Genomic DNA, 22,701 nt, shown 5'->3' with positions numbered 1-22,701 from the left:
AGGTTAGGTTTCCAGATAGCACGATATCTTCTCTGGTGTTGGAGAGTACAGGTGATCGGCGTGAGGCTCTTTATTCTTCAGGATGTCGGCTGGCCTGCCGTTTCATTGATTTTGTGTGTCACATGGGTGTGAGGGTTGAAGTGCCCCTTTTTCGTTCTTGTCTTCTAATAAAATATTCAGTTGCGAGTCAGCGCTGTGGTTTGTCTCCTCTTCTCTTGTGTCCTCGTCGTCGTTGCGCTAAGTTAAACATGTTCGGGTAGGTGACTGTGGCGTAACTTTTTTTACCGAGCGACACGTTACAAAATGACGCTAAAGATTTGTATAAATTTTATACGCACACTTATATATGTTGAAGAGCCGAATGTGTGTTATATAACCAGTTTACGGCTGGGTAACGGTGCCAATGGGAACGTGGGTATTACCAACACCAGAAGCGGTAAGCTGATACGTAGTGCTTATACGTGTCCCGAGAACGCACGCACGTTTCACGAACCCGTGTGCATATGTGCAAGAAGTTCTTGACAGTTCTTGAACAAGGGCATCATCACCGTGATCAGTGAGCACCAGCAGCTGGTCATGACTTGTTATAGGATCCGGTCGTGATCGGGGTGACGAGGGGTCCATGTGTAGTGAAGTATGTGGTATAGTAGAGCTGTTCGAGTTCGTGGATGCCTCGGTCATTTCGTCGACGAATTGTCTGTCGACAGAGCCGGCGACATGTCGGAACCTGAAGCCAGCCTTCGCGCTGGTGAGGTATAGGCCGTCGAGTCTGGTAGGCCTGGATAGTGCTACGTAGACCAACATCAGTGGATGGTGTCTGTCGTATTTGTAGACTACCTGGGCGTAACTGGCCTACGTAGCCTAGTCTACAAACCGGCTGTCAATCAATCTGGCATCATCCTCGGTCAGCATGAGGCCATCGCCCAGCCTCGTAAGAAATGAAGAGGACACTGCGTCGTTCTGGTGGACGAAGTGCACTTTACCGTACGGTGGTGTGGATACCATATGTCACTTTCGTTAATGCATTCCTCCGGGGTCAATAAATGCTTCAATATAGCTTGCTGAATCATAGGAATACAAACGTAATGTTTATTATACTGCTATAAAAGCGGAGCCAACACTGGAACTACAGACATTAATCTGATATGACGCCTGTATCGTAGGAGTACACATCGTAGGAGTATCATGTAGTGCCTATTGCTTTCTTGTAAAAGTAGATAGCCAGCACCACAACCACAATTGACGTTGCACCGATATTACGCCTGCGTAGGCTGTTTTCCCAAACCAGTTTATAGACCTGGCGTAGCTCAGTGGTAGAATACGTGATTGCCACGCAGAATGCTTGGGTTCGATTCCTGCTGGGATCCTTGTTTTCATTCTTTCCATTCGTTGAGTCAACGCTGCCGATATTGGTTTTCCTTAACGCTCTAGCATTTAAGCTACCAATATCTGTTCTCGCCGCTCCTGGGTAGATATAAACTGTCAATCACCTGTGGCGCATACCCGTACACTGCGACCCGTGGTAAACGGGTATGTGCCAAACCTGTCTAGTGGAAAGGGTTTGACGACGTACGCGACAGGTTTTTAACGTTATTCATGTCATGACCCGGGAATCATATTCGTCAAATCCTCTTACCCTACCATGCAAATTTTGATCTACACCAAGTTAAAAAGGCGATCATGAGAGCACCCAGACGTAGGCGGCTAGTTAGATAGATAGATACGTAGATAGAAACGCTCAAAGTGCCAGAGGTTCGCTAAGAAATGCTTCGCATTTAACAACGCGATACTCGATATCCGAGGCAGCAGACACCCTGTTTCCGCGGCCAGAAACGGCCGCTGATACCGCTCCGACAGAGCCCATTCCAAATGCCTCCGCTCGCTATCGCGGCCGGAAGTGGAATCATGCGTCTGCGAGCACATGGACTGCCATGTCGTTACTAGTTGCGCAATATACCGTGGAGAACGTCCCTGGCTTCTAATATGAAGAAGGAGAGGAAGATTCCAACAGCGTAAGTTGAAAAATGTGTTCGTGCGAAAAAAAAAAAAGAACGCTCCCCGTCGGGGAATCGAACCCCGGTCTCCCGCGTGACAGGCGGGGATACTGGCCACTATACTAACGAGGATTTTTCTTTTAGTAACCTTTTTATTCAGAAATTAAGCAATACATGGGTATAAAAACCACATTGGTCTACACGACCATTGTGATGGATTAAAAACATTTCATTTTCACCAATTAATCAAAAACCTCCATACAATCTGGAGGTTCATCCAATGTTCGAAATGTCTCGCGCACATACATTGCACATTCAATAAAGTTTTCCCGTGTCGATTTGGCTTTAGAATCCATATGCCTCACGGCCATGCGTGTGATCCAGAGGCTGTAAAGCCCCAATAACATTATCATGTCGTATGGAACACCACACTCATTCTGCACTGAAAGATAACGTATTCCATGTGGTGTTATCGGTAGCTCTTTCTTCAGGGTTCTTTGTAACACATCCCAAAAAAATATTGGATCGCAGCAGTCAATGAATGTGTGTTCGATCGTCTCCGGTTTGTTATACAGGGTGCAGTTTGTCGTCCACGGTATAAATATGCCTTTGTCTTTAAGCCATGTATTCACAGGCAATGTGTTCGTGTGTACTTTAAAGAAAAACGATTTTACAGATCCTCTAACGGTCATTTTTTTAACTCTTTTTAGCACGTCTTGCACGGGGCCTTTATGATTTAGTGATCTATATAATGGTGTGGGCATCATTACAGTGATCAGGTCTTTGTACAGCTTTTTCCTTGATACAAGACTCAAATACTCGAGTGAAAATCGTGCTTGAAGTATCCTGAATGCCATCACAACTTCTTTGAGGTATCCTTTTATACCGCCGTCAATTGCAGCTGCACTAGACACAGAGATGCGTCTGCGAGCACATGGACTGCCATGTCGTTACTAATTGCGCAATATACCGTGGAGAACGTCCCTGGCTTCTAATATGAAGAAGGAGAGGAAGATTCCAACAGCGTAAGTTGAAAAATGTGTTCGTGCGAAAAAAAAAAAAAGAACGCTCCCCGTCGGGGAATCGAACCCCGGTCTCCTGCGTGACAGGCGGGGATACTGGCCGCTATACTAACGAGGAGATGCGTCTGCGAGCACATGGACTGCCATGTCGTTACTAATTGCGCAATATACCGTGGAGAACGTCCCTGGCTTATAATATGAAGAAGGAGAGAAAGATTCCGACAGCGTAAGTTGAAAAATGTGTTCGTGCGAAAAAAAAAAAAAAACGCTCCCCGTCGGGGAATCGAACCCCGGTCTCCAGCGTGACAGGCGGGGATGGCCACTATACTGACGAAGATTTTTTTTTCTTTATTGCCACCTTTGCACATAACATAAATTTACAAACACTTCGTAACCAGTCTAAAAACACCAGCCTGGCCGCGATTGGTTTTATTAAAAGCGCTTCATTGCAGCCAACTCATCTAATAACGACACCTATTCGGGTTGTTCGTCCCTAGAATTGTACACATCTCTCATGTATGCAATGCTTTCTGTGAAATATTCATGCGCAGATCGGGCATCTTTATCTACATGGCGCACAGCCATTCTTGTTCGCCACACGCTGTGAAGCACAAGCAACATAAACATGTCATAAGGCACACCATCTTGATTTTCCGTAGCCAAAAATCTAATACCGTATGGCGTGATTGGCAAGTCCTTTTTCAAAGTGCGCTGCAAAATGTCCCACAGAAACACAGCGTCCCAACAGTCAAGAAAAATGTGGTTGATAGTCTCGGGTTTTCTGCAGATAAGGCAATCTATCGACCACCGGCACGAAGAAACCCTTCTCTTGTAGCCACGGTTTTACCGGTAAGGTTTCGCTGTGCAGCTGAAAGAAGAATGTCTTTGCGCTTGCACGTACGGTCATCATTTTTACCCTCTTAAATACGTCACGCTCATGGCCAACACGATATATCGCTCTGTAGATCGGCTGAGGTAACATAACGTCACGTAAATCTCTGTAGAGACGCTTTCTCGTTACATCAGATAAGTAGTCCGTCGAAAACCGCACCTTCAATATTCCGTATGCCATCACTACTTCTCTTAAATATCCACGCAGGTTACATTTTACAGACACATTTGATACCACATAATCAGGAATCCTAGTACACAGTACAATTTGCATAAACGTTCGCAGAAAAGGGTTACATTGGTCACGTAAAAAAAATAAATCTTGACACTATTTGCTTCAGGAACAGGTGAGCCAATCCTAGACCACCATTTTTTGAAGAATGAAATAAGTTTGTCCGGCTAGTACGCTCCCATACCGACCCCCAAACAAAAACTGCTAGAACTCTATGCAATTTTTGCACATTTGCTCTTGTCATGAAGAGGAACTGCAGGACATACCATACTTTACAAATAATGAACCAATTACATGCAGTCGCTCTAGAAAACATAGAAAGTTCCCTGCCATGCCAGCTTTGAGTCTTTTCACGTGTACGTTCACATATCTCCTTCCAATAATCATTTGTGTCTCTGTAATGCTGCAGGGGGACACCAAGGTACTTAGTTGGTACAATTGACCATCTCATATTTGCATAGTTTTGCGGGGTGGTCTCCCAAGATCCGTGCCATAAGCCTAGGCATTTATCCCAGTTTACTGCACTACCTGTGAACTTGCAAAATGAGACAACATCACGTATCACTTCACTGACACTTTCTTTATCCCGACAAAACACAGCAATGTCATCTGCATATGTTAACATTTTGACTTCACTTTCCATTAGTTGATACCCCCTTATTCTATCGTTCCCAATAATCTTCATACAGAAGGGTTCCATGTATATTGCGAATAATAAAGCTGAGATGGGATCACCCTGCCGCACGCCATTTCTCACTTGAAAGCTTTCAGTAACGTGCCCATTAACCACAATACGCGTAAAGCACTTTCTATAAGCCATTTTTACCCCTTCCAATATTACAGACCCTACATTAACATATTCTAGTATCAAAAACAAAATGTCATGGTTTACACGATCAAAGGCTTTTTCCATATCTAATTGCATCATTGCCACTCTGCTCTCGAACACAACTCTCCAACACACTCCTTGCTACATGAACATTGGTGTTTATTGTGCGTCCTCTTATTCCACAAGTTTGATGTGGTCCAACTAATGATTTTATCACCATCTGCAACCTACTGGCGAGAACCTTCATGAACACTTTATAATCTACATTTGCTAAGCTGATCGGTCGATAAGACTTCACGGACAATAACTTTATAGGGTCTTCGGTCTTCGGTATTAGTATTACGTGCGTCTTTCGAAATGAAGACGGAAGCTCCTTTAATCTTAGAGCCTCTGTGTATACACGATGTAAGGCTACAGATATTACGCTTCTAAATGCCTTATACATTGCTGCTCCCAATCCATCGGGTCCAGATGCTTTGCCAACAGACAACTCGTCGATAGCTTTTTCTATCTCGGAAATATTTATCGGCATTTCCAATTGTTCTCTTTCGCTATCGGAAAGCTTTGGTATCAAACGCAGAAAGTCAGTCTCAAACCCTTTATCGGCTTTCACTTCTTGACCAAGCAAGCCATGAAAGTATTCAACGAATGCCCGCTTAATAGCTTCACCTTCTCGTGCAATTCCCCTGCTAGTTGTTATTGCTTTAATTTCGTTGCGCTTGGCGTACCTCTTTTCGTCTCCTAGAGCACGTTTTGTAGGCGTTTCGCCAAGAAATAGTTTTTCTGCACGCGCTCTTATCATCGCCCCTCTGTACTTTTCAATGTCTATCGCCTCCAATTGATTCTTTAACTGCCTTATTTCTTTTGTGTACTTTCCAGGTATTTTACTTTCTAGACTCAGCGCAAAGTCTAACTGACATTGCAATTCTTTTTCTTTTTCCTTTTCACTTCTATACAGCACACTCGATCTTTCAATGGCCCTCATCTTTGTTATTTCCTTAAATCGCTCCCAGGCTTCGATTGCATTTACTTGGGGCTCAGCTAACATTTTGTTAATGCTGTCCTGCACTCTAAGAAAAAAAAGAGTATGCGTGACTCTTTTCGGAGAGTTCTGACTTGCCACGTATACGACTCTCTTTAAATAGTCACGGTGACTCTCTTGGTGGGTCAGGGTCAGCTCGCTCTAGGAGAGTCCCCTGATCCTCTAGGAAGAGTGCAAAGACTCTTATCGGGAGGATCACGTTACCACTTATAGGGAGTCAGACGACTCTTGCCGGTAACGCTTCTAGGGGGGTCAAGGGACCCACACCGAAGCATCAAGCGACTCCACAAGTATTTTAAGCTGCTCATTTGATCCTTGCTCTACTTTTGCGCGACTACTGTTGAAAATAGTGGAGTATTCATTTTAAGCAAGCCCAATAATACTTTCCGTTCTGCCCAGCGACTGTAAAAAAAGAATAGTTCAGTTTTAGCATTACTTTAATAAAACTCGTCAAAACAACACATATTTTCCAGCAAAGTTATATAGAAAGCGCGAAAAGATGGTCTGTGATTTCCAATTAAGAAGTTTGGGTATTCCTCATTGACATGCTTCTACGAGTATAGCCAACTAAAATGTGTGACTGTGATGTGCACAGTGTCATATGGTGCTAAATGAACAGCAGAGATCGCCATCATGTTTCCATATTTATTCCTTGTGATTAAGAATAAATCAAAAAGTGGTGACGGCTTGAGGCATCAGACATGTGGCTTGCTAGGTTGTCGCTCCTGTCCAGCGTGAGCACCATGAAAAACGGTATCTGAAAAGCAGAACGTGATATTATGATGAGAAAATGAAATTGCAGTAAAGGTTTGCAAAACCTACACAGTAAGTGGTTCACACAGACATAATAAAGGCCAACAACAAAACAACAAAGCACATCCTCCAGCAGCCAGGGGCATGCCGTGAGCGGTTATTGACCGCGTGTTTTACAAACGTAACCCATCCTTAAATACTCAGATAAACAGATGCGAGTACTAGGGCCCGAACGACACCCAGCGCGTGCGTACGCCGTCTACGTCGAGATCAGACATGTCATATGCTAGAATTAGCGCACATAACTCCCACAATCACGTACACTCACTCGATTCTGTTAGAGCGCCCAACGTCATCGCAGTGTATGCAAACCACGAAAACAGCAAACAGAAACGAGGGAAAAGAGTGCACGCCGGCGGCCGCAACAACGCGCGCCGTCGAAAGTCTAGAGCTTTTTCACTTTACCGGCGAGGCGTGTCCAACTTGAATGACTACCGCATACATTCTGGAAGACACCGTACTATATCTGCACCTTAAACTACCGTCTTTCAGCCAACAAAAACAATTACATATAGTGCGTCTGAGCGTTCTGTACACAGGCTTTTTTTTTTTTCACGTTCCCACGCGTGGAAGCACGCTGCACACTCAAGGTCGATGGAAATGTTATTATGAAGCAGACTAAAGTGCATCTCAAAACGACATCTTGCACCTTCAGTAGTGCAGACACGACGTGCGATCAGCAAGAAAGGACCCTCGATTATTGTTTGCATCGCTCACTTTATGGGAGCTTGTACAGCAACGCGCATAACGGTGGCAACTCGTTAACTGACAGCTCTAGTTGGGCATCCGCAACAGCCCCGCGGATACAGGCTACTGTTGGAAATGGCTGGCAGATTCCGCAGAGCTGCTGCAGACGCCCAGCTAAAGCTGTATAATTAGGCAGTACACTCACCGTTAACTGGCGCCCGCTGTCGGTGTCCGCAGCTCCATGAATATTCCGCCCTTCAAGCGTCACTTCGTGCACGGAGCCGGCGTCAACACCACCGAAGACGCGCAACCAACGCAACCACGCAACGCATTCCAATAGACCAGGAGACTGAGAATGACTGAGACGACTGAGAGAGGAGGGCGGCGCGCCACCCCGGGACCCCGGCGTCAACCGCGTCTGCGTCGCCGAGCAAGGCGCCACAACGGCGCCAAAGGGCGAGCGTGCGATATGTATGGCGTATACGGCGGCTCTTCCGTATACCGAAGCCAATCGAAACGCGCTTCAGGAGGGTCCAGTGACTCCTTCCCAAATGCGAACTCTTTTTCTCTGCCTGTACATTCCAAAAGGGGTCAGATGGACACTCGAAGAGAGTCACGGTTCCATGACCCTCTTTTGACTCTCTTTTTTCTTAGAGTGTGTACACTTTCTACAAACAATTCGTCTTTTAAAATTTTATCATTTAATTTCCATACGTCCCAGTTAAAGCTCGTCCTCTTTTGTTTATGCCCTATAGTGAACATCACTAAGCTATGGTCACTGAAGGATACACTTTTTACTTCATAATTCGAACATATTCGGATTAAGTCTATTGACACATAGGCTCCGTCAAGCCTTGCATGGCTTTCGTGCTGAAAGTGTGTATAGTGCTCCCCTGCAGATAGTACGGCACCTAGATCTTCAAGATTACGATCTTGTACAATTGTGTTGAGTAGCATTGCACTTCGATCTTTTACAGTTGTCTTTTTTACTCTGTCTTGAGGGTTACAAACACAATTAAAATCTCCAAGCATAATGACAGTCCTGTCGCATCTAACAAAAGACTTCAGACTCTCGAAAAAGCTCTACGTTCACCCTCTTTGTTGGGCGCGTACACACAGACAACACGCCAGTTTTTCTTATTATATGTAAAATCACATACTATAAATCTCCCAGTATTAGACACAATTACAGTCTCTTATACAATACCAAGAGAATTTCTAAGTAGTAGTGCACAACCAGCAGACATTCCAACAGCATGAGACACACACACATTGTACCGCGCTCTAAATGGAGAGACCATGCGGTCGGTCTGATCCTCACTTTCTACTTTCGTTTCCTGAATGGCAACAACATCGAGATCATGCTCAAGCATCAATCGACTTAATTGATACTGCCGTCGTCTAGCAGCAAGGCCCCTAACGTTGAGAGAAGCAGCTCTTAATTGTGTCTCGACGTTAATAGCCATTAGGTCATAACTGGCCATCCCGGCCGCATGATCCTCACCTCTGGTACTCTTTCATCACCATCAGGTCCACGGTTCCATCTAGCCTCACAGGCCCCCGTTCTTTTGGTCTTCAAAGTAAAGCGCCGCGTATCATTCCCGCAGCACTTAAGGCACACGTCATTAATGTGCTCCATTTGTTGAGGTACGATGCCGGGTCAATAACTTGTATCTATTGGTCCTAACCCCCGCCTCACGGGGGCTGTTGATTTGGAGGCGACCCCGTTGAAGGCATCTGCTGCTGTTGTAACTGCTGCTGTTGATGATGACTTGTCTGTCGCTGCTGAAGAGTCTGCTGCTTCGGCAGTGGTTGCTGTTGCTGTGTCTGTACTTGATGAACTGTCTGCTGTTGCTGAGTCTGTTCTTGCTGCTGTTGGAGTTGGGTCGGCGGCTGGGTCTCGGCTATGCGACGTTCACTTTGTGGGGATCGAGAGCGTCCTCCTACCTGGCGCCTCGTTCCCCAGCTGCCGCGCGCGTGCCGGCCGCGTAGCCCGGGCGCACTTAGGCACCGGCAATCGCCAAGATGGCGGCCAGGGCGCCTCTTTGTCTGGGCGAGCCAAGCGTCGGCTCCGTCCCGCGCTGGCATGTCCGGGCACGCTACGCTGGCGCGCTGCGCGGGCCTACGTCACAACGCAGCGCCATTCCCCATTGGGCCGCTGGTGACATCCTCCTCTCCTATGAGCTAAGATGCGCCCGACGTTTCGCTCGTGGCGGCAGATGCTCTCAGGCTAGCACGAGAGGTTGACGCGCTGCTCTAGCAGGCGGCTTCTCGTTCGTGTGCTCGACCGCTGCCCTTTGTGTGGTAGTCCTAGCGCCGCTGGCAAGCGTACTCGTTCGGTCTTGCGGAGTTCCCCTTACGGCCTGCAAGCCTGTGAGTGTAGTACTGTGCTGCATCTTGGGTTAATAAACCCGTTGTTGCTGTTACCCTGCCTCGTGCGTGGTTTCTGCGCCGTGTCGGAGAAAACGACGAACCCGGCCGCAGCGTCGTCGCACGCAGCGGCAGTGGAGAACGTCGCGTCCCTGCACGGTCGCGCTCGTAGGTAAGCGTAGTGCAAACCTATCTCCACATAACTGGCGCCCAACGTGGGGCCCGAACCCACGACCCTGAGATTAAGAGTCTCATGCTCTACCGACTGAGCTAGCCGGGCCTGCATCGCCCTGTCGTCTCCCTGCGCCTACCTTGCCACCAGCCTGTTCCAGACCTGATGGCCTGCTGTTCCCTGGTCGTCCCAGCTGTGGCCTGCTGCCTGCCTTCTGCCCTGCGGCCACCTCCATCCTGCCTTACCCACCTGGCAGCTTCGGCAGCCGCCCTCGGCGGCTAGTCCGCCCACCGAAGATTCGGCCCAGTCCCGAGCGTGGTCGCTCCGGCTCCCGTTTCCTGGCTGCCTGCTGTTCCTGTGTGGCCCCCCGCCCCAGCGACTTTCGGCGGTTGGCTGCCGCACGCAACTGGCAGCCACGCCTCGTACGTTCCCGGCTGCCAACCTCTCCAGTCCGGCGAACTTCAAGCGGGCTGGCTGCCCGCCCTTGTGCAGTCTTGCCCCCGTTCCTCCTGGGCTGTGGACCTTCTTCCCGGCGGTGGGCTCTCCCCTTGTGGTGGAACTTTTGTGTGGCCATGGCCGACTTTTGGACTTGTACCTTCAGGAAGATGACACCCCCCTGTTGGACTTTGCCCCGTTGGCCAGCCCGCTTGCGGCTGAGCTGACCTTGCCACTTGGCCTCGGACAGCCTCTTTCACAGGCTGGCCTCGGTCTTTAGGAGGGGGGAATGTGGGGATCGAGAGCGTCCTCCTACCTGGCGCCTCGTTCCCCAGCTGCCGCGCGCGTGCCGGCCGCGTAGCCCGGGCGCACTTAGGCACCGGCAATCGCCAAGATGGCGGCCAGGGCGCCTCTTTGTCTGGGCGAGCCAAGCGTCGGCTCCGTCCCGCGCTGGCATGTCCGGGCACGCTACGCTGGCGCGCTGCGCGGGCCTACGTCACAACGCAGCGCCATTCCCCATTGGGCCGCTGGTGACATCCTCCTCTCCTATGAGCTAAGATGCGCCCGACGTTTCGCTCGTGGCGGCAGATGCTCTCAGGCTAGCACGAGAGGTTGACGCGCTGCTCTAGCAGGCGGCTTCTCGTTCGTGTGCTCGACCGCTGCCCTTTGTGTGGTAGTCCTAGCGCCGCTGGCAAGCGTACTCGTTCGGTCTTGCGGAGTTCCCCTTACGGCCTGCAAGCCTGTGAGTGTAGTACTGTGCTGCATCTTGGGTTAATAAACCCGTTGTTGCTGTTACCCTGCCTCGTGCGTGGTTTCTGCGCCGTGTCGGAGAAAACGACGAACCCGGCCGCAGCGTCGTCGCACGCAGCGGCAGTGGAGAACGTCGCGTCCCTGCACGGTCGCGCTCGTAGGTAAGCCTAGTGCAAACCTATCTCCACAACTTAGGACGTTAGGTGCCGGTCTTCGGCGCACATTAATCGCCTTAGCCGGCGGTTCCTCGGAAGCTTTCATTACAATCACCTTCTTCCCTAGCGCCTTCTCCCTTGACCTCTTGTTAGTACTAGACGTGTCCATGTTTTCTGGCATTTCTTCCTTCGTTTCAGGCGTCGTTGCACCTTGAGTACTTCTCGTAGGTTGGGCTTCATTCGCAGGTCCTTTGTCTTTGCTACCAGTTGAAGCAGCACTCAGGGGTCGTGAAGAAAGGGGCGTTAACCTGGGTGTTGATTCCTCCCGACGCCCTCCAGTGAGCTCTTCTGCCTCGACCTCGTCCATGTGGTGCTCAGATAGTTCTTCGCTCCCCACGGGCCCGGTCACACTTGCGTATGTCCTCGAACACCCGCTCTCGCCATGCCCAAAACGCCGACACACTGCGCAACGCGGGGCCTGGCACTCCCTCCTAATATGGCCTGTGCCTCGGCAACGCAGGTTCTCTTCCCGCTCTTCCCGCTACGACAACGAGCGTGAGGTCTCCTGCAATCCGTAACTGATGTGGGAGGTCGTCTACCGTGAGGCCTGGTTTGAGTTTGAGGCTCACCGCACGCGTCGATGAACCTTTTTCCGTGCAGCCATACACGCGCCAGCGTTCTCGCACTATTTCATTCACCTTGCCATAAGGTGCCAACGCTGCTCGCACGTCGTCATCAGGAACGTTATACAGTAGCCAATGAATCTTCAGTCTCGTATCCTGGCGGCTTGGGTCTATAGCAATACAGCGCTGGTTCTTCACCGCTATGTCACCAGCAGCAAGCATGTTCTTCTTGCCCTCAGCGCTCTTGAATGTGATGGCCCAAACATGATTCATTTGTTACGCCCCCAAGGCAGCCACCTCGGGGAGCAAAGCCAAACGAATAAGTGCGTCCCTGAAATCCTCGACGCGGTACGGCCGCGCCCTGATATCGGCGTGCAAAAAAACAGTATGCAGCGTTGCATTACCTGATAGCAGCCGGGGCAAAATAATCTGATATTCCTGTGACGATTCGTCCATGTTCCTGGTACCGCGGCCCTGCTGGGCCGCTGATGCCGCTCCGATATTGTCGGAGCTCATTCCGCCCACGTCCGTACACTACGGTGACCGGAAGTGGAATTCCCTATACTAACGAGGAGATGCGTCTGCGAGCACATGGACTGCCATGTCGTTACTAATTGCGCAATATACCGTGGAGAACGTCCCTGGCTTGTAATATGAAGAAGCAGAGGAAGATTCCAACAGCGTAAGTTGAAAAATGTGTTCGTACGAAAAAACAAAAAGAACGCTCCCCGTCGGGGAATCGAACCCAGGTCTCCCGCGTGACAGGCGGGGATACTGGCCACTATACTAACGAGGAGATGCGTCTGCGAGCACATGGACTGCCATGTCTTTACTAATTGCGCAATGTACCGTGGAGAACGTCCCTGGCTCTAATATGAAGAAGCAGAGGAAGATTCCAACAGCCTAAGTTGAAAAATGTGTTCGTGCGAAAAAAAAAAAGAACGCTCCCCGTCGGGGAATCGAACCCCGGTCTCCCGCGTGACAGGCGGGGATACTGGCCCCTATACTAACGAGGAGATGCGTCTGCGAGCACATGGACTGCCATGTCGTTACTAATTGCGCAATATACCGCGGAGAACGTCCCTGGCTTCTAATATGAAGAAGGAGAGGAATATTCCAACAGCGTAAGTCGAAAAATGTGTTCGTGCGAAAAAACAAAAAGAACGCTCCCCGTCGGGGAATTGAACCCCAGTCTCCCGCGTGACAGGCGGGGATACTGGCCCCTATACTAACGAGGAGATGCGTCTGCGAGCACATGGACTGCCATGTCGTTACCAATTGCGCAATATACCGCGGAGAACGTCCCTGGCTTCTAATATGAAGAAGGAGAGGAATATTCCAACAGCGTAAGTCGAAAATGTGTTCGTGCGAAAAAACAAAAAGAACGCTCCCCGTCGGGGAATCGAACCCCAGTCTCCCGCGTGACAGGCGGGGATACTGGCCCCTATACTAACGAGGAGATGCGTCTGCGAGCACATGGACTGCCATGTCGTTACTAATTGCGCAATATACCGTGGAGAACGTCCCTGGCTCTAATATGAAGAAGCAGAGGAAGATTCCAACAGCGTAAGTTGAAAAATGTGTTCGTGCGAAAAAAAAGAACGCTCCCCGTCGGGGAATCGAACCCCGGTCTCCCGCGTGACAGGCGGGGATACTGGCCACTATACTAAAGAGGAGATGCGTCTGCGAGCACATGGACTGCCATGTCTTTACTAATTGCGCAATGTACCGTGGAGAACGTCCCTGGCTCTAATATGAAGAAGCAGAGGAAGATTCCAACAGCGTAAGTTGAAAAATGTGTTCGTGCGAAAAAAAAAAGAACGCTCCCCGTCGGGGAATCGAACCCCGGTCTCCCGCGTGACAGGCGGGGATACTGGCCCCTATACTAACGAGGAGATGCGTCTGCGAGCACATGGACTGCCATGTCGTTACTAATTGCGCAATATACCGCGGAGAACGTCCCTGGCTTCTAATATGAAGAAGGAGAGGAATATTCCAACAGCGTAAGTCAAAAAATGTGTTCGTGCGAAAAAACAAAAAGAACGCTCCCCGTCGGGGAATCGAACCCCAGTCTCCCGCGTGACAGGCGGGGATACTGGCCCCTATACTAACGAGGATTTTTTTTTCTTTATTGCCTGTCTTTGGCCCACATAAACAATATACATATTTACAGATATTTACACAAAACAATCATAAACATCGTTAAAAACGACCGCTCAAATGTTGTGGCCGCACATGCGTTAAAATGTTGTAATCGTCGATAATAATTCGACGCGTGCCAACCACTCTGGAGTAAATTCCTGCAACTTTTGTTCCTCCACAAAATTCCTTATGCTTTCTTTGAAGTACTGCGTAGGCGATCGTGCATCTACATCAACGTGACTGACTGCCATTCTGGATTTCCAGATGCTATGAAGAGCCATAAGCATTATCAGGTCGAATGGGGTACCGTCGTCACTTTGTATTGGCAAATAGCGGATCCCATGTGCATCAAGGGGAAAATCTTTTTTGATTGTGCGCTGGAGCACATCCCAAAGAAAGACAGCATCCCAACAGTCCAGGAATACATGCTCAATTGTCTCATCCTTCCTGCATATTATGCAATGCGTGCCCCAAGGAACATAAAACCCCTTTTCAGCCATCCATGATTTTACAGTCAGCGTACCGGTGTGTAATTTAAAAAAGAAATTCTTCACACCTGGCGGTATTAGCATCGCCTTGACGCGCTTTAGTACAGTGTGCCCATGGCCTACATTGTAAAGGGACCGATATAAAGGCACTGGTAGAAACACATCACATAGGTCCTTGTACAGTTCTTTACGCTTGACTTCACTCAAGTACTCAAGTGAAAACCGCGCTGACAAAAGCCTACAGGAAAGCACAACTTCGCGAAGAAAACCATAAACACCACCGGGCACACTGCCGGTTGAGACAACCATGTTGGGCAAGTGTTGCCCCAGGCGATGTTGACAGACAGTGCGAAGGAATGGGTTGCTAACGTCCCGAAAGAAATAAAACCGACTGACTACCTGTCTCAAAAACAAATGCGACAAGCCCAGTCCTCCATTTCGCACTCGAAGAAATAAATTGGTTCGACTTGATCTTTCCCAAGATGAAGCCCACACGAACACTGCGAACACACGGTGAAATCTTTGGATGTTTACCCTCGAACAATGCAAGACTTGTAGGGTATACCAAATTTTACTCATTAAGAAGATGTTGCAAATTGTGGCTTTAGAAAACATAGACCAATTCCAGCCATTCCACTTATTTACTCTGTCCCGCAGTTTATCCACTTCGCTCCTCCAGTGCGAATCGCTGTCTTTGTAGCACTCGAGGGGGGCACCCAAGTATTTCACCGGTGTCGTAACAAAACTCATGCTGGCAAAACTGTCTGGGGTTTCTGGCCAGTCACCGTGCCAAAAGCCCAGGCATTTGCCCCAGTTTACCGCGCTGCCGCTCGCAGCACAGAAGCTTTTAACACATTTGACAGCTTGTGTTATGCTGTCTGAATCAGCGCAAAAGATGGCAATATCGTCCGCATAAGCCAACAGCCGGACTTCAACCTCATGCAGCTTAAACCCGCGAACACAGTCATTCTCTATGACATTCAAACAAAAGGACTCTATGTACAGACAGAACAACAGTGGCGAGAGAGGGCAACCTTGACGGACCGAACGCTTGACTGGGATGCGCTGCCCCACCGCCTTGTTAACGATCAGCCGCGTTGAGCAGTCTCGGTACGCCATGGCAACTCCCTCTCTAATTATTTTACCTAAGTTCACATGTTCTAAAATGCACAGAAGAATTTCATGAGGCACCCTGTCGAAAGCTTTCTCCAGGTCGATTTGGAGCATTGCCACTCGTGCTCCAATAGCGTCGCAGCATTCGAGGATACTCCGTGCTGCGTGTATATTAGTGAAGATAGTTCGGCCTTTAATGCCACACGTCTGGTGCGGCCCCACGAGCTCCGTAATGACTGTTTGCAACCTCTTAGCTAGGATTTTCATAAATATCTTATAATCTCCATTAGTGAGGCAGATTGGGCGGTAAGAAGTTACTCTGCGCAATGCAACAGGGTCTTCCGATTTCGGTATAAGAACAGTGTGGGAGGATGAAAAGGACGGGGGTAATACATTCAGCTCGAATGCCTCATTGTATACGACGGTTAGGACTGGTGATATTGCTAAATTGAAACATTTATAAAACGAGGAAGTCAGACCATCAGGGCCAGGGGACTTCCCCGGATGCATACTTTCAATGGCACTTTTTACTTCCTCTTCTGAAATGGGTTCCTCCAATATTTCTTTCGTATTGTTGTCTAGCTTTGGCATCAGCGTTAAAAACTCTTTCTTAAAACGGTCGACGTCGACTGAGCAGGCGGCGAATAAGCTGTTGAAGTGCTCAAAGAAAGCGCGCTCGATATCGTCTGCTGCATCGCTGACTTTACCATCGTGTTCAATTTCTGTTATCTGATTACGTCGCGCGTGCCACTTTTCTGAGCCCAACGCCCTTTTTGACGGTGCTTCTCCCATTATCAGTCTCTCGGCCCTTGCCCGCACCATAGCACCACGGTACCTTTCGATATCGAACTGTTCTATTTTGCGTTTCAATGCGCGAATATCGTCAATAAACATGCCGGGCATCCTACATTCTTCGCTGATCAATTTTTGCAGGTTTCTGCGCATCTGCTTTTCTTCTGCCCCTTTTTCTCTGCTTATAACACTCGAGCGCTCCAAAGCCTTCATTTTGACCGCCTGCTTGAAGTTCTCCCATTTTTCTCTGAACGTCTTCTTACCCACAACTTTCATTTCTTCAACTTCCGTCATTACTTCCGCCATAAACTTTTCATCGCTCAGCAGGTTCGAATTCAATTTCCATAGTTGCCACTCGAAGCCCCTTTTCCTTTCTTTCGTGCTAGCTACTAGAAAGCTCACCAAGCAGTGATCACTAAATGAAACGGCGCTAACACGGTATTCCTTGCAAAATGGCACCAAATCAAGACTCACGTACGCCCTATCTAGTCGGGCGTGGCTGGCTGCCTGAAAGTGGGTGTACTGCTTAGTCCTCCCACCACCGAGACATTCAGCCACATCCTCCAAGCCATGGTCACTTATTATATCGCTTAGTACAACGGTACTTGCATCTTTGTACTGTCGAGCGCTAGTTTTGTCATTGGCTGAAAGAACGCAGTTGAAGTCCCCAATAATGATAAGGAGCCGGTTACACTGAGTATACTGTTTTAGCTGTTCAAAGAATTCGCGTCTTTCATCGGCAACAGTCGGTGCGTACAAACAAATTACACGCCATTCCAAAGATGAAAACAAGAGATCACACACAATGAGCCGGCCAGACGGACATGACGTTACGGCCTCTATTTTAGCATGCAGACTCTGTCGGACGAAGAGCACACAGCCGGAAGAAGTCCCTACGGCATGGCTAACTATAGCAGAGTACCGCGACAAGAATTGGCGCACCATGCCCCCAGTTTCCTCGTCGCCATCGACTTTAGTCTCCTGCACTGCCAGAATGTCAAGATCGAGGTCGCTTACTAGTCGGTACAGTTGGCATTGCTTTCTCCTTGAGGCAAGGCCACGCACATTTAGGGTGGCCACACGGATTGAACTTTCTATTTGCATCATTTTAAGGCTGTGAAAAACCCAGGGGCATGGCGCTTACCTCACAACTGCACTTCCTTCCTGAACGCCTTGCCCCAGTACAGTCCTCACGGTGGCAAAGGCGGCGTTTCCGCCGTCTTGCGCTCCGTTGGAATGTTCGGCCGTGGCCGAAGGAGAGCCCGCCGCGCGGGAGTCGTTTTGGCGGGTGGCTCGTCCGTCGCGGCCGCACTGGGCCCCTTCTCGTTTTTCCCTGCGTCGTGGGGACGCTTCCCCGTCGCGCTGGCACTGTCGGTGTCGATCACAGTCATCGGTTCTGGCTCGGAGGGTGTCTCGACGGTTCCGCCGAAAAAGGTGTCGCCGGTGCTGCTCGCATCAACCTTTTCACTCCTTCCTTGTGCACCTTCGTGCGGAAGCCCGGCTTCGGGCTTACCTGGTGCTTCACGCAGGCCATCTTCTTGTGAGCTTGACGAACCATCTTGGACAGCCGAGTTTGGGCTCCCTCCTGCTGTTTCCTCCGAGTCTGCCTCGTCCATGAGGTGCTCCAGTACGTCGTTTGCCTGCGCTGGTCCGGTAACGCTGGCGTATGTCCTTGCGCAATCCGTGTCTTCGTGGCCGAAGCGGCGACAACGATTGCAGCGGGGTACTCGGCAGTCTCGACGTATGTGCCCAGTACTCTTGCACCGTAGGCACAACGGAGCACGGCCCGGGACAACAACAAGAGTCAACTCTCCGGCAATCTTGAGCTGGTGCGGAATGTCATCGACCTTGACGTCGGAATGTAACTTCAACCCCACAGACCGTGTCGTCGAGCCCTTTTCAGTGACGCCTTGCGCTCTCCACTTCTCCCGCGTCACTTCTAATACTTTCCCATAGGGCGTCAAGGCCACACGCACGTCTTCATCGGTCACGCCGTGCAGCAACCAATGTAGCTTCAAGCGAACCTCGCGGTTATTTGGGTCGATAAGCAAACATGGGCGATCCTTTACATTCACGTCGACGGCGGAGAGCAATTTCCGAGCAGCGTCAGCACTCGTCATTGTCACGGCCCACACGTGGTTCATTTGATACGCCCCCAACGCCAAAACGTCGGCGAGCGCACCAAGCTTGGCCAGAGTGTCCCGGTAATCTTCGACGCGGTAGGGCCGGGCTCTTGGATCGCCATGCATAAAAACTGTGTTCGCAACGATGCGTCCGGAAGGCAGATTGGGCAGAATCACCTGATAATCCTCAGAACTAGGAACAAAAACCCTGTTACCGCGGCCCACTCGGGCCGCTGAACCCGCTCCGTCGGAGCCAAACATCCCGCGACCGTTTCGCTCGAAAGCCGGAAGTGGAATCCTATACTAACGAGGAGATGCGTCTGCGAGCACATGGACTGCCATGTCGTTACTAATTGCGCAATATACCGTGGAGAACGTCCCTGGCTCTAATATGAAGAAGCAGAGGAAGATTCCAACAGCGTAAGTTGAAAAATGTGTTCGTGCGAAAAAAAAAGAACGCTCCCCGTCGGGGAATCGAACCCCGGTCTCCCGCGTGACAGGCGGGGATACTGGCCACTATACTAACGAGAGATGCGTCTGCGAGCACATGGACTGCCATGTCGTTACTAATTGCGCAATGTACCGTGGAGAACGTCCCTGGCTCTAATATGAAGAAGCAGAGGAAGATTCCAACAGCGTAAGTTGAAAAATGTGTTCGTGCGAAAAAAAAAAGAACGCTCCCCGTCGGGGAATCGAACCCCGGTCTCACGCGTGACAGGCGGGGATACTCGCCACTATACTAACGAGGAGATGCGCCTGCGAGCACATGGACAGCCATGTCGTTACTAATTGCGCAAAAATTGGGGGAATCCTTAAGCTTCGCCTTTAAGAGATGAACGCGATAGCGATCACCTGCCCCTAGTGCGCACTTCGAACACTACGAGTGTTTAACAGAATGCGCGCACTAAGGTGTGTGCCTTATGTAATGGGTAGCATGCTTTTAACCAGGAGCAAATATGCGCGAGAAACTTTTTCGAAGTTGCGATGCACCCACTACGTGGTCTTAAGAGAATACGCGCAGTAATGTGTGTGCCTTTTGTAATGGGTGGTTGTCTTTAGACCACCAAGTCGTTATGATATGGACATGGTGTGACGCCCGATGGCAATGTGCGCTTGTACCACGCAATATTACTGCGACATTACATCTCGTACTGTGACACCTGTATACAGAACGCGTATTTTTGGGAAGTATGAACGTTACTTTCAGTGCAGCTCCAAGCAGAGGCGTGGCTGTGTGGTAGAACACTTGCTTGCCACGCAGACGGCCTGGGTTCGATTCTCACTCGGACCGAACATTTTTATTATTTATTTTATTTGCAGCTTTATCGATTTTTCGCTCACGGACAAGATGATGATTTTTCGCTCACAACCAACGGCGCCGACGCCGACGGCGGAATTTCTGCGATACGAGCTCTTTAACGCTATCGCGTTAATATACCGTGGAGAACGTCCCTGGCTCTAATATGAAGAAGCAGAGGAAGATTCCAACAGCGTAAGTTGAAAAATGTGTTCGTGCGAAAAAAAAAGAACGCTCCCCGTCGGGGAATCGAACCCCGGTCTCCCGCGCGTGACAGGCGGGGATACTGGCCACTATACTGACGAGGAGATGCGTCTGCGAGCACATGGACTGCCATGTCGTTACTAATTGCGCAATATACCGTGGAGAACGTCCCTGGCTCTAATATGAAGAAGCAGAGGAAGATTCCAACAGCGTAAGTTGAAAAATGTGTTCGTGCGAAAAAAAAAAAAAGAACGCTCCCCGTTGGGGAATCGAACCCCGGTCTCCCGCGTGACAGGCGGGGATACTGGCCACTATACTGACGAGGATTTTTTTTCTTTATTGCTTTTTACAACCACAACCAAAATGATCACATACAGAATATATACATTTTATAAAAACACTGGCTTAGCTTAGCCAGCGCGTATGCTTTAAAAGGGCTTCAGAGAAGCCAATTGATCAAGTACAGGTAGCCACTCTGGAGGTTCAGGCTGTGCACTGAACAAGTCTCGTGTGTACAGCATACTCTCAACAAAATAGTCCCTTGCTGAGTGAGCCTCTATATGAACATGTCGGATATCCATTCTTGTCTTCCATACGCTATGCATGCAAAGCAACATTAGCATGTCACTCGGCACTTCCCCTGTACCGACATTCCGACAGCGTAAGTCGAAAAATGTGTTCGTGCAAAAAAAAAAAATAGAACGCTCCCCGTCGGGGAATCGAACCCCGGTCTCCCGCGTGACAGGCGGGGATGCTGGCCGCTATAGACCAGAACACAGCGAATTCCATGCGCATCGCCATATTTGCATCGCGCGTCGCGCCATCTATCGCACACACGACGAAACAACATGCGCGGGCTGCCACGCCAGCAGACGCTACACAGAGCAAACGTGAAACTTCCGAAACTCAGCCCGTCGGAGAGCGTGTTTCGCGTCTTTTCTAGCCTGGACATTTTCGCTGATTTTATTGGAACACCAAGAACATCTTCCTCATGCAAGTCCACAATGTATACAGTACGTGCTGAGTGGGCTGCGGATACAACCTCGTCAGTACTCGTCAGATACGTACTCTGTTACATTTGTAAAAAAACCGTTCTCGCTGTAGTAGTGAATCGTAATTGCAGTGCAGCTCGCGAAAGAGTGAAACGATGTTTTGTTGCCCCATATTACAAGTTGTGCACAAAGTTTTCTGAAAGCTCATCATTTCAGCATGCATCGCGTAATAATTAAAGTACGCTTTACGGGTAGTTTCGCGGAACGTAATTTTTGGTTCACGGGCGCTCTTACAATAATGCGTCTTGCTCACAAAAGCGTGCTATCAGAGAGTATTCGCAATGCTAACCCTAGCAACGCCCACGAACTATAGGTGGCGCGCCGTGTTTTTCAAGATGGCGCCATGAGGAGGGTCAACCCGTTTGTTAGCATAGGAACAGATAGGACGTGCGGACGTACGGCCCGTGCCACTTTCACCGGATGAAGTCATGAGCTGCGCTGAAATGGATATGAGACTAAAATACTTTCCCAAACCATGGAAAGCGCTAAGTACTCGCAACGTAATTATTTGCTGCGGTGTGAAAGGTTATATTTCAGCTCCGCTACCGTGCATAACGATCGCGAAATCCTGTGCGTGCTACATAAAACTGCATGAACTAGAATTGACGTATGAGCTGAACGCACGACCTGCTCGGAGGTCGTGGCTGAACGGCACTCCGAGGTAGTTCGTACCGAGCCTGCCTGACGGATTTGCGGCAGTAGTAGGCCGCCAGCGAGTAGCGCCATCGCTGCTGCACGGGACCATACGTTTAACGTGGTGATGGTTTGCAAACATAATACGCCGTCGTCATTACTTGCGCAGTCGGGAACGCGGAGTTACGTCTTCAACGAAACACAAGCATTTAGCATCCCATTCAGTAGCGCTTGTGTCACAGCCATGCTGAGACTCTAGCCGTGTGCAATTCACTTCACTCGCTTGTTGCAGGTTCGATCAGCACGATCGAAACATGAATATCGAAAAGAATACACACGTATGCTTTTCGCAACGTCGAAGAAGTTAGCCGAGAGGCGTGGATTGTTGCCGTGACTGCACGTTGCATCGCTCTAACAATTTCGCTTCGCTGGTCGAGCTCGAGCGTGTTGGCGGCATGCGGCGCTCCACCACAATAATTGTGATACATGCAATGCACAAGAGGAACTATGCTTTTATTTTGATCTCGCTCAAGGATATTATACATCAAATACAATCAAAGTGACTTACGAGCGTGAAAGAACATTAACGCACGAGGGGACGTGAAGTGCAACTCGCTGCTCGTGAGTTAGCAGCTGGTGGTTCATCGTCGCTGTCACTCTCGGTGCTGTCACAGTCTTCTACGTCCAGCGAAAAATCCTCGTCGTCAAGATGGTTTCTTTCAACATCACTGCTGAAAGCAATCTGAAGAATTTCCTCCGCCGAACGACTTCGACCACTTCGCGTCACCACGTTTACAATGAGAGAGACGTCTGGGCGCGGATAACATTTTGCTCTCAGACCG

The 22,701-nt window shown here is 49.5% G+C and overlaps 6 non-coding genes across 6 annotated transcripts; all 6 read right to left on the bottom strand.

Annotated features, from left to right (window-relative positions):
* Positions 1-2,054: 2,054 nt before the first annotated feature.
* Trnad-guc (transfer RNA aspartic acid (anticodon GUC)) lies at positions 2,055-2,126 on the bottom strand. The gene has a single exon. It is a non-coding gene; the product is annotated as a tRNA-Asp (tRNA).
* Positions 2,127-10,087: 7,961 nt separating this feature from the next.
* Trnak-cuu (transfer RNA lysine (anticodon CUU)) lies at positions 10,088-10,160 on the bottom strand. The gene has a single exon. It is a non-coding gene; the product is annotated as a tRNA-Lys (tRNA).
* Positions 10,161-12,739: 2,579 nt separating this feature from the next.
* Positions 12,740-12,811, bottom strand: Trnad-guc (transfer RNA aspartic acid (anticodon GUC)). The gene has a single exon. It is a non-coding gene; the product is annotated as a tRNA-Asp (tRNA).
* A 148-nt stretch (positions 12,812-12,959) lies between these two features.
* Positions 12,960-13,031, bottom strand: Trnad-guc (transfer RNA aspartic acid (anticodon GUC)). The gene has a single exon. It is a non-coding gene; the product is annotated as a tRNA-Asp (tRNA).
* An 807-nt stretch (positions 13,032-13,838) lies between these two features.
* Trnad-guc (transfer RNA aspartic acid (anticodon GUC)) lies at positions 13,839-13,910 on the bottom strand. Its single transcript has one exon. It is a non-coding gene; the product is annotated as a tRNA-Asp (tRNA).
* Positions 13,911-19,350: 5,440 nt separating this feature from the next.
* Positions 19,351-19,422, bottom strand: Trnad-guc (transfer RNA aspartic acid (anticodon GUC)). Its single transcript has one exon. It is a non-coding gene; the product is annotated as a tRNA-Asp (tRNA).
* Between the last annotated feature and the right edge of the window lie 3,279 nt (positions 19,423-22,701).

Source organism: Rhipicephalus sanguineus, chromosome 2 (genome assembly GCF_013339695.2).
Source record: "Rhipicephalus sanguineus isolate Rsan-2018 chromosome 2, BIME_Rsan_1.4, whole genome shotgun sequence".
Taxonomy (NCBI): domain Eukaryota; kingdom Metazoa; phylum Arthropoda; class Arachnida; order Ixodida; family Ixodidae; genus Rhipicephalus; species Rhipicephalus sanguineus.
This window is presented reverse-complemented; position numbering and strand designations above follow the sequence as displayed.